The sequence below is a fragment of the Triticum dicoccoides genome, chromosome 7B (genome assembly GCF_002162155.2).
Source record: "Triticum dicoccoides isolate Atlit2015 ecotype Zavitan chromosome 7B, WEW_v2.0, whole genome shotgun sequence".
In the NCBI taxonomy this organism is placed as follows: Eukaryota; Viridiplantae; Streptophyta; class Magnoliopsida; order Poales; family Poaceae; genus Triticum; species Triticum dicoccoides.
The window spans coordinates 641,636,480-641,646,788 of record NC_041393.1 but is presented as its reverse complement, the minus strand read 5'-3'; positions in this window follow the sequence as shown (position 1 = coordinate 641,646,788).

Genomic DNA, 10,309 nt, shown 5'->3' with positions numbered 1-10,309 from the left:
GGTGGATATGATGTCATCTGTAGTCATTTCCTTGAAGGGATGGTGTTGTCTTATGTCCCACACCATTTGATGGTGATATGGGGCAAGAGCATGAAGCAACTATCCACAAGGAAACACTTAGTCATGTTGAATCCATCTTGTGTATTGTCACACTCACATGACTCAATATCGGCAGTGAGAGTCATGAGACGCTCATGGAGTGGATTGGGGGTTTCACCTTTCTCCATACAAAAGTTTTGCAATTGCCCCTTGGTAATTTCATATTGAGCACTCCGGAGGGTAGATGTGCCAGTCTTGGATCTTATAATACTTTCCCATAGTTCCTTGGCACATGTGATGTGTATGAACGGTCTCCTTTGCTTTTCAGCCATACCTCTCCTTATACACATGATTGCAGTGTCATTGAGGTTCTTGTCATATATTTCTCTTGGTGTGGGGTTCTTTGGATCAACCACATGATATCCATACTCTATGATCTCCAGCATCTCATCGTTTCCATGTCGAAGATGATCCTGCATAGCAACTCTCCACAAAGCAAAATCGGAAGTGGCACTAAGTAAAGGAGGTCTGCCTTGAGGATTATATCTTGGTTTCTCAACCTTAGGTCTTGCATAAAGCCAAGGAACACTGGCGTGTTCATTGCTAGGCAGTTGTTGACCAAGTGATGGAGTAGGCACAGTTGGCCTCAAAGCCGCACCACCCGAGAGTGGTGCAAGCACCATGGACAACGTGGCTAATCTCATTTGGACCAAGGCCTCAAGGGAAGCATCATGCTCCTCTTTTTGCCTAGCAAGGGCCCGTTCTAGATCCTCAGACGTAAAGGACTTGACTTCAGAGGAAGCCTCGCCTTTATCCTTAGGATCTACAACCAGGGGAGTCCCATCTGGGTTCATCTCACTCTAGGGTGGTTAAGCCACAAGAATAGAGCACGGGGCTCTGACACCAATTGAAAGGATCGATATGGACCTAGAGGGGGGGGGGGTGAATAGGTACAACTACAAATTTTAATTATTACTTAGAAATTTTAGGCAATAGTGCGGAATATGACGGTGAGCCTAACAATTGCAAGTGAGTACTAAATACTAAGAAAGTAACCCAAGCACTTAAGTAAGCAAGCACAATATGATGTAAGTAAGTGCGAAGAGACAAGTAACCACAAGTAGAGAGTTAGGGTTAGGAATAACTGCAACTCCGGGAGACAAGGATGTATGCCGATGTTCACTTCCTTGGAGGGAAGCTAGTCATCGTTAGAGAGGTGGATGTTACCACGAAGGCACACCAACGCCACGAAGGCTCACCCTATTCTCCCTTTGAGAAAACACCACGGAGGCGTTTCTCAACCACTAGTGGTAGACCTTGGGGTGATCTCCAAACCCTTACAAACTTTCCGGGGGTAATCACAACGATTGATTCCTCTCCGAAAGACTCCTACCGCCTAGGAGTCTCCAACCTCCAAGAGTAATAAGAACGTTGAGAAGAAGCTCAAGACTTGCTCAAATCACGATTTCCTTTGGTGCAAAGAAGGGGAAGGAGTGGATATATCACTTGATTGGAGAACTTCTAGAACACTTGGGAATCTAGGATTTGGTGTAGGTGAATGAGAGAGAGAGAGTGAAGAGTGTTCTTGGCAAGCTCAAAGTGAATGGTCAACCTTATCCCGTAGAAGGGAAAGGTATATATATATATTGTGGGTGTGGACAGGTGACCGTTTGGGATACATAAGTGCACAGGATAGGTCGGACGTCCGGACAACATCGGACGTCCAGAGGCACACATAGGTCCGGACGTTCGACAGTCATCGGACGACCGACCATTGTGAATAAGTGAGCCACGACCCAGTACACAAGACACAGACGTCCGAGACGGGCCGGACATCCAGAGCCTGGACGACCGGAGAGTCTGGAGATCCGTAAATATGGCTCTATTGTGAAAGTACCGGATGTTCGGAGAGTTCCGGACATCCGTAAAAACCATTCTGTAAAGGAACACCGGACGACCGGAGGGAGCCGGACGTCCGGGCAGCTGAGAGGGACCGGACATCCGTAGAGCACCGGACGTCCGGAGCCAAAGTATAGGAGCAGTGGATTCTAAGCAAGTTTTTCACTAGATCCAACGATCCCCTCTTAATAGTGCGGGATCCCTATACTCAAGAACAAACCATAAACGAAGTCAATGTCTTGTATCTCCATTCTTGAGTTATATGCTTTTTGTCCCTAGCCATGATCCATGCACACGGTCTTTGAGACATAATCCTGAGATATACTTGATAAACATGATTAGTCCCTAGCATATGTGTTGTCATCAACATCAAAATATGATTAAGGGCATGATTGCACTTTCAACAACGATATCAAAAAATGGACAAGCCATGGAAATGTTATGCGAGCTATATTACAAGCATGCAAAGCAATATGACAGTGAATGCTCAAGTCATCAAAAGGGAGGCGGTGGAAGTTGCATGGCAATATATCTTGGAATGGCTATGGAAAGGCCAAATAGGTAGGTGTGGTGGCTGTTTTGAGGAAGATATAATAAGGCTTATGTGTGATAGAGCGTATCATATCACTGGGTTTGGATGTGAAGGAAATATGCCCTAAAGGCAAAAATAAAGTTATTATTTATTACCTTATATCATGATAAATGTTTATTATTCATGCTAGAATTGTATTAACCGGAAACTTAGTACATGTGTGAATACATAGACAAAACTGAGTGTCACTAGTATGCCTCTACTTGACTAGCTCATTAATCAAAGATGGTTATGTTTCCTAACCATGGACAAAGAGTTGTCATTTGATTAACAGGATCACATCATTAGAAGAATGATGTGATTGACTTGACCCATTCCGTTAGCTTAGCACTTGATCGTATAGTATGTTGCTATTGCTTTCTTCATGACTTATACATGTTCCTATGACTATGAGATTATGCAACTCCCGTTTACCGGAGGAACACTTTGTGTGCTACCAAACGTCACAACATAACTGGGTGATTATAAAGGTGCTCTACAGGTGTCTCCGAAGGTACATGTTGGGTTGGCGTATTTTGAGATTAGGATTTGTCACTCCGATTGTCGGAGAGGTATCTCTGGGCCCTCTCGGTAATACACATCACTTAAGCCTTGCAAGCATTGTAACTAATGAGTTAGTTGCGAGATGATGTATTACGGAACGAGTAAAGAGACTTGCCGGTAACGAGATTGAACTAGGTATTGAGATACCGACGATCGAATCTCGGGAAAGTAACATGCCGATGACAAAGGGAACAACGTATGTTGTTAAGCGGTCTGACCGATAAAGATCTTCGTAGAATATGTGGGAGCCAATATGAGCATCCAGGTTCCGCTATTGGTTATTGACCGTAAACGTGTCTCGGTCATGTCTACATTGTTCTCGAATCCGTAGGGTCCGCTCTCTTAAGGTTTTGATGACAGTTATATTATGAGTTTATGAGTTTTGATGTACCGAAGGAGTTCGGAGTCCCGGAAGAGATCGGGGACATGACGATGATTCTCGAAATTGTCGAGACGTAAAGATAGATATATTGGACAACTATATTTGGACTTCGGAAAGGTTCCGAATGATTCGGGTATTTTTTGGAGTACCAGAGAGTTACGGGAATTCGCCGGGGAGTATATGGGCCTTATTGGGCCATACGGGAATAGAGGAGAGAGGGGAAAAGGAAGGAGGTGCGCAGCCCCCCTCTGGTCCAAATTGGACAAGGGGTGCAGTCCCCTTTTCCTTCCTCCTCTCCCCCTCTTTCCTTCTCTCCTACTCCAACAAGGAAGGCGGGGAGTCCTACTCCCGGTGGGAGGAGGACTCCTCCTGGCGCGCCCCTCCTGGCCGGCCGACCCCCTCCCCCTTGCTCCTTTATATACGGGGGCAGGGGGCACCTCTAGGCACAACAACAATTGATCCTTCAGATCTATTAGCCGTGTGCGGTGCCCCCCTCCACCATAGTCCTCCTCGATAATATTGTAGCGATGCTTAGGCGAAGCCCTGCGACGGTAGAACATCAAGATTGTCACCACACCGTCGTGCTGACGGAACTCTCCCTCGACACTCGGCTGGATGGAGTTCCAGGGACGTCATCGAGCTGAACGTGTGCTAGAACTCGGAGGTGTCGTAGTTTCGGTGCTTGATCGGTCGGGCCGTGAAGATGTACGACTACATCAACCGCATTGTTCTAACGCTTCGGCTTTCGGTCTATGAGGGTACGTGGACATACTCTCCCCTCTCGTTGCTATGCATCACCATGATCTTGCGTGCGCGTAGGATTTTTTTTGAAATTACTACGTGCCCCAACAGTGGCATCCGAGCCTAGGTTTTATGCATTGATGTTATTTGCACGAGTAGAACACAAGTGAGTTGTGGGCGATACAAGTCATACTGCTTACCAGCATGTCATACTTTGGTTCAACGCTATTGTTGGATGAAGCGGCCCGGACCGACATTACGTGTACGCTTACGCGAGACTGGTTTTACCGCCGTGCTTCGCACATAGGTGACTAGCGGGTGTCTGTTTCTCCAACTTTAGTTGAACCGAGTGTGGCTACGCCCGGTCCTTGTGAAGGTTAAAACAGCACTAACTTGACGAACTATCGTTGTGGTTTTGATGCGTAGGTAAGAACGGTTCTTGCTCATCCCGTAGCAGCCACGTAAAATTTGCAACAACAAAGTAGAGGACGTATAACTTGTTTTTGCAGGGCATGTTGTGATGTGATATGGTCAAGACGTGATGCTATATTTTATTGTATGATATGATCATGTTTTGTAACCGAAGTTATCGGCAACTGGCAGGAGCCATATGGTTGTCGCTTTATTGTATGAAATGCAAATGCCCTGTAATTGCTTTACTTTATCACTAAGCGGTAGCGATAGTCGTAGAAGCAATAGATGGCGTAACGACAATGGTGCTACGATGAAGATCAAGGTGTCGCGCCGGTGACGATGGTGATCACGACGGTGCTTCGGAGATGGAGATCACAAGCACAAGATGATGATGGCCATATCATATCACTTATATTGATTGCATGTGATGTTTATCCTTTATGCATCTTATCTTGCTTTGATTGACGGTAGCATTTTAAGATGATCTCTCACTAAATTATCAAGAAGTGTTCTCCCCGAGTATGCACCGTTGTGAAAGTTCTTCGTGCTGAGACACCACGTGATGATCGGGTGTGATAGGCTCTACGTTCAAATGCAACGGGTGCAAAACAGTTGCACACGCCAAATACTCAGGTTAAACTTGACGAGCCTAGCATATACAGATATGGCCTCAGAACACAGAGACCGAAAGGTCGAGCGTGAATCATATAGTAGATATGATCAACATAGTGATGTTCACCATTGAAAACTACTCCATCTCACGTGATGATCGGACATGGTTTAGTTGATTTGGATCACGTGATCACTTAGATGGCTAGAGAGATGTCTGTCTAAGTGGGAGTTCTTAAGTAATATGATTAATTGAACTTTAATTTATCATGAACTTAGTCCTGGTAGTATTTTGCAAATTATGTTGTAGATCAATAGCTCGTGTTGTTGCTTCCCTATGTTTTTGCTTCCCTATGTTGTTATATGTGTTCCTAGAGAAAACTAAGTTGAAAGATGTTAGTAGCAATGATGCGGACTTGGTCCATGATCTGAGGTTTATCCTCATTGCTGCACAGAAGAATTATGTCCTTGATGCACCGCTAGGTGACAGACCTATTGCAGGAGCAGATGCAGACGTTATGAACGTTTGGCTAGCTCAATATGATGACTACTTTATAGTTTTGTGCACCATGCTTTATGGCTTAGAACCGGGACTACAAAAACGTTTTTGAAACATCACAGAACATATGAGATGTTCCATGAGATGAAATTGATATTTCAGACTCATGCCCGTGTCAAGAGGTATGAGACCTCTGACAAATACTTCGCCTAAAAGATGGAGGAGAATTGCTCAACTAGTGAGCAAGTACTTAGATTGTCTGAGTACTACAATCACTTGAATCAAGTGGGAGTTAATCTTCCAGATAAGATAGTGATTGGCAGAGTTCTCTAGTCACCATCACCAAGTTACTCGAACTTCATGATGAACTATAATGCAAGGGATGACGAAAACGATTCCCGAGCTCTTCGTGATGCTGAAATCAACGAAGGTAGAAATCAAGAGAAGAGCATCAAGTGTTGATGATTGACAAGACCAATAGTTTCAAGAAAAGGGCAAAGGAAAAGAAAGGGAACTTCAACTAGAATGGCAAGCAAGTTGTCACTCCCGCAAAGAAGCCCAAAGCTGGACCAAAGCCTGAAACTGAGTGATTATACTGCAAAGGAAATAGTCACTAGAAGCGGAAATGCCCTGAAAATTTGTTGGATAAGAAGGATGGCAAAGTGAACAAGGGTATATTTGATATACAGGTTATTTATGTGTAACTTACTAGTGTTTATAGTAACCCCTGGGTATTTGATACTTGTTCGGTTGCTAAAAAAATTAGTAACTCAAAACAGGAGTTACAGAATAAACAGAGACTAGTTGAGGGTGAAGTGACGACGAGTGTTGGAAGTAGTTCCAAGATTGATATGATCATCATCGCACACTCCCCATACTTTCGGGATTAGTGTTAAACCTAAATAAATGTTATTTGGCGTTTGCGTTAAGCATAAATATGATTTGATCATGTTTATTGCAATACGGTTATTCATTTAAAGTCAGAGAATAATTGTTGTTCTGTTTACATGAATAAAACCTTCAATGGTCATACACCCAATGAAAATAGTTTGTTGGATCTCGATCGTACTGATACACATATTCATAATATTAATGCCAAAAAGATGCAAAGTTGATAATGATAGTGCAACTTATTTGTGGCACTGCCGTTTGTGTCATATCGGTGTAAAGCGCATGAAGAAACTCCATTAAGATGGACTTTTGGAATCACTTGGTTATGAATCATTTGATGCTTACAAACCATGCCTTTTGGGCAAGATGACTAAAACTCCGTTCTCTGAAACAATGGAACGAGCTATTGACTTGTTGGAAATAATACATACCGATGTATGCGGTCCAATGAGTGTTGATGCTCGTGGCAAGTATCGTTATTTTCTGACCTTCACAGATGATTTGAGCAGATATGGGTATATCTACTTAATGAAACACAAGTCTGAAACATTTGAAAAGTTCAAAGAATTTAAGAGTGAAGTGGAGAATCATCATAACAAGAAAATAAAGTTTCTACGATCTGATCGTAGAGGAGAATATTTGAGTTATGAGTTTGGCCTTCATATAAAACAATGTGGAATAGTTTCATAGTTCACACCACCTGGAACACTATAGAGTTATGGTGTGTCTGAACATCGTAACCGCACTTTATTGGATATTGTGCGATCTATGATGTCTTTTATCAATTTACCACTATCGTTTGGGGTTATGCATTAGAGACAGTTGCATTCACTTTAAAAAGGGCACCATCAAAATCCGTTGAGACGACGCCTTATGAACTGTGGTTGGGCAAGAAACCATAGTTGTCGTTTCTTAAAGTTTGGGATTGCGATGCTTATGTGGAAAAGTTTCAACCTGATAAGCTTGAACCCAAGTCGGAGAAGTGCGTCTTCATAGAATACCCAAAGGTAACTATTGGGTACACCTTCTATCACCGATCCGAAGGCAAGTTATTCGTTGCTAAGACGGATCCTTTCTAGAGAAGGAGTTTCTCTCGAAAGAAGTGAGTGGGAGGAAAGTAGAACTTGATGAGGTAACTGTACCCGCTCCCTTATTGGAAAGTAGTTCATCACAAAAATCAGTTTCAGTGATTCCTACACCAATTAGGGACGAAGCTAATGATGATGATCATGAAACTTCAGATCAAGTTGCTACAGAACCTCGTAGGTCTTCCAGAATAAGATCCGCACCAAAGTGGTATGGCAATCCCGTTCTAGAAGTCATGTTACTAGACAATGATGAACCTACGAACTGTGAGGAAGCGATGATGAGCCCAGATTCCGCGAAATGGCTTGAGGCCATAAAATCTGAGATAGGATCCATATATGAGAACAAAGTGTGGACTTTGGTTGACTTGCTCAATGATCAGCAAGTCAAGTTAAATAAATGGATCTTCAAGAGGAAGACGAACACTGATAGTAGTGTTACTATCTGCAAAGCTCGACTTGTTGCAAAAGGTTTTCGACAAGTTCAAGGTGTTGAATACGATGAGATTTTCTCACTCGTAACGATGCTTAAGTCTGTCTGAATCATGTTAGCAATTGCCACATTTTATGAAATCTGGCAAATGGATGTCAAAACTGCATTCCTTAATGGATTTATTAAAGAAGAGTTGCATATGATGCAACCAGAAGGTTTTTTCATCCTAAAGATGCTAACAAAATGTGCAAGCTCCAGTGATCCATCAATGGGCTGGTGCAAGCATCTAGGAGTTGGAATATACGCTTTGATGAGTTGATCAAAGCATATGGTTTTATAGAGACTTTTGGAAAGGCCTGTATTTACAAGAAAGTGAGTGGGAGCACTACAACCTTTCTGATAAGTATATGTGAATGACATATTGTTGATCGGAAATGATGTAGAATTTTCTGGAAAGCATAAAGGAGTGTTTGAAAGGAGTTTTTCAAAGAAAGACCTCGTTGAAGCTTCTTACACATTGAGCATCAAGATCTATAGAGATAGATCAAGACGCTTGATAAGATTTTTCAATGAGTACATACCTTGACAAGATTTTGAAGTAGTTCAAAATGAACCAGTCAAAGAAAGAGTTCTTGCATGTGTTGCAAGGTGTGAAGTTGAGTAAGACTCAAAACCCGACCATGGCAGAAAATAGAAAGAGAATGGAAAGTCATTCCCTATGCCTCAGTCATAGGTTCTATAAAGTATGCTATGCTGTATACCAGACCTATTGTATACCTTGCTCTGAGTTTGGCAAAGAAATACAATTTTGATCTAATAGTAGATCACTGGACAACGGTCAAGAATATCCTTAGTGGGGACTAAGGAGATGTTTCTCGATTATGGAGGTGATAAAAGAGTTCATCGTAAAAGTTACATCGATGCAAACTTTTACACTGATCCAGATGACTCTAAGTCTCAATCTGGATACATATTGAAAGTGGGATCAATTAGCTAGAGTAGCTCTGTGCAGAGCATTGAAGACATAGAATATTTGCAAAATACATACGGCTCTGAATGTGACTGACCCGTTGACTAAGCTTCTCTCACGAGCAAAACATGATCATACCTTTGTAAACCCTTTGGGTGTTGGTCACATGACGATGTGAACTATGGGTATTAATCACATACAGATGTGAATATTGGTGTTGAATCACATGATGATGTGAACTAGATTATTGACTCTAGTGCAAGTGGGAGACTGAAGGAAATATGCCCTAGAGGCAATAATAAAATTATTATTTATTTCCTTATATCATGATAAATGTTTATTATTCATGCTAGAATTGTATTGACCGGAAACTTAGTACATGTGTGAATACATAGACAAAACCGAGTGTCACTAGTATGCCTCTACTTGACTAGCTCATTAATCAAAGATGGTTATGTTTCCTAACCATGGACAAAGAGTTTTCATTTGATTAACGGGATCACGTCATTAGAAGAATGATGTGATTGACTTGACCCATTCCGTTAGCTTAGCACTTGATCGTATAGTATGTTGCTATTGCTTTCTTCATGACTTATACATGTTCCTATGACTATGAGATTATGCAACTCCTGTTTACCAGAGGAACACTTTGTGTGCTACCAAACGTCACAACGTAACTGGGTGATTATAAAGGTGCTCTACAGGTGTCTCCGAAGGTACATGTTGGGTTGGCGTATTTCGAGATGAGGATTTGTCACTCCGATTGTTGGAGAGGTATCTCTGGGCCCTCTCGGTAATACACATCACTTAAGCCTTGCAAGCATTGCAACTAATGAGTTAGTTGCGGGATGATGTATTACGGAACGAGTAAATAGACTTGCCGGTAATGATATTGAACTAGGTATTGAGATACCGACGATCGAATCTCGGGCAAGTAACATACCGATGACAAAGGGAACAACGTATGTTGTTATGCTGTCTGACCGATAAAGATCTTCGTAGAATATGTGGGAGCCAATATGAGCATCCAGGTTCCACTATTGGTTATTGACTGGAAACGTGTCTCGGTCATGTCTACATTGTTCTCGAACCCGTAGGGTCCGCACACTTAAGGTTTCGATGACAGTTATATTATGAGTTTATGAGTTTTGATGTACCGAAGGAGTTCGGAGTCCCGGATGATATCGGGGACATGACGATGAGTCTCGAAAT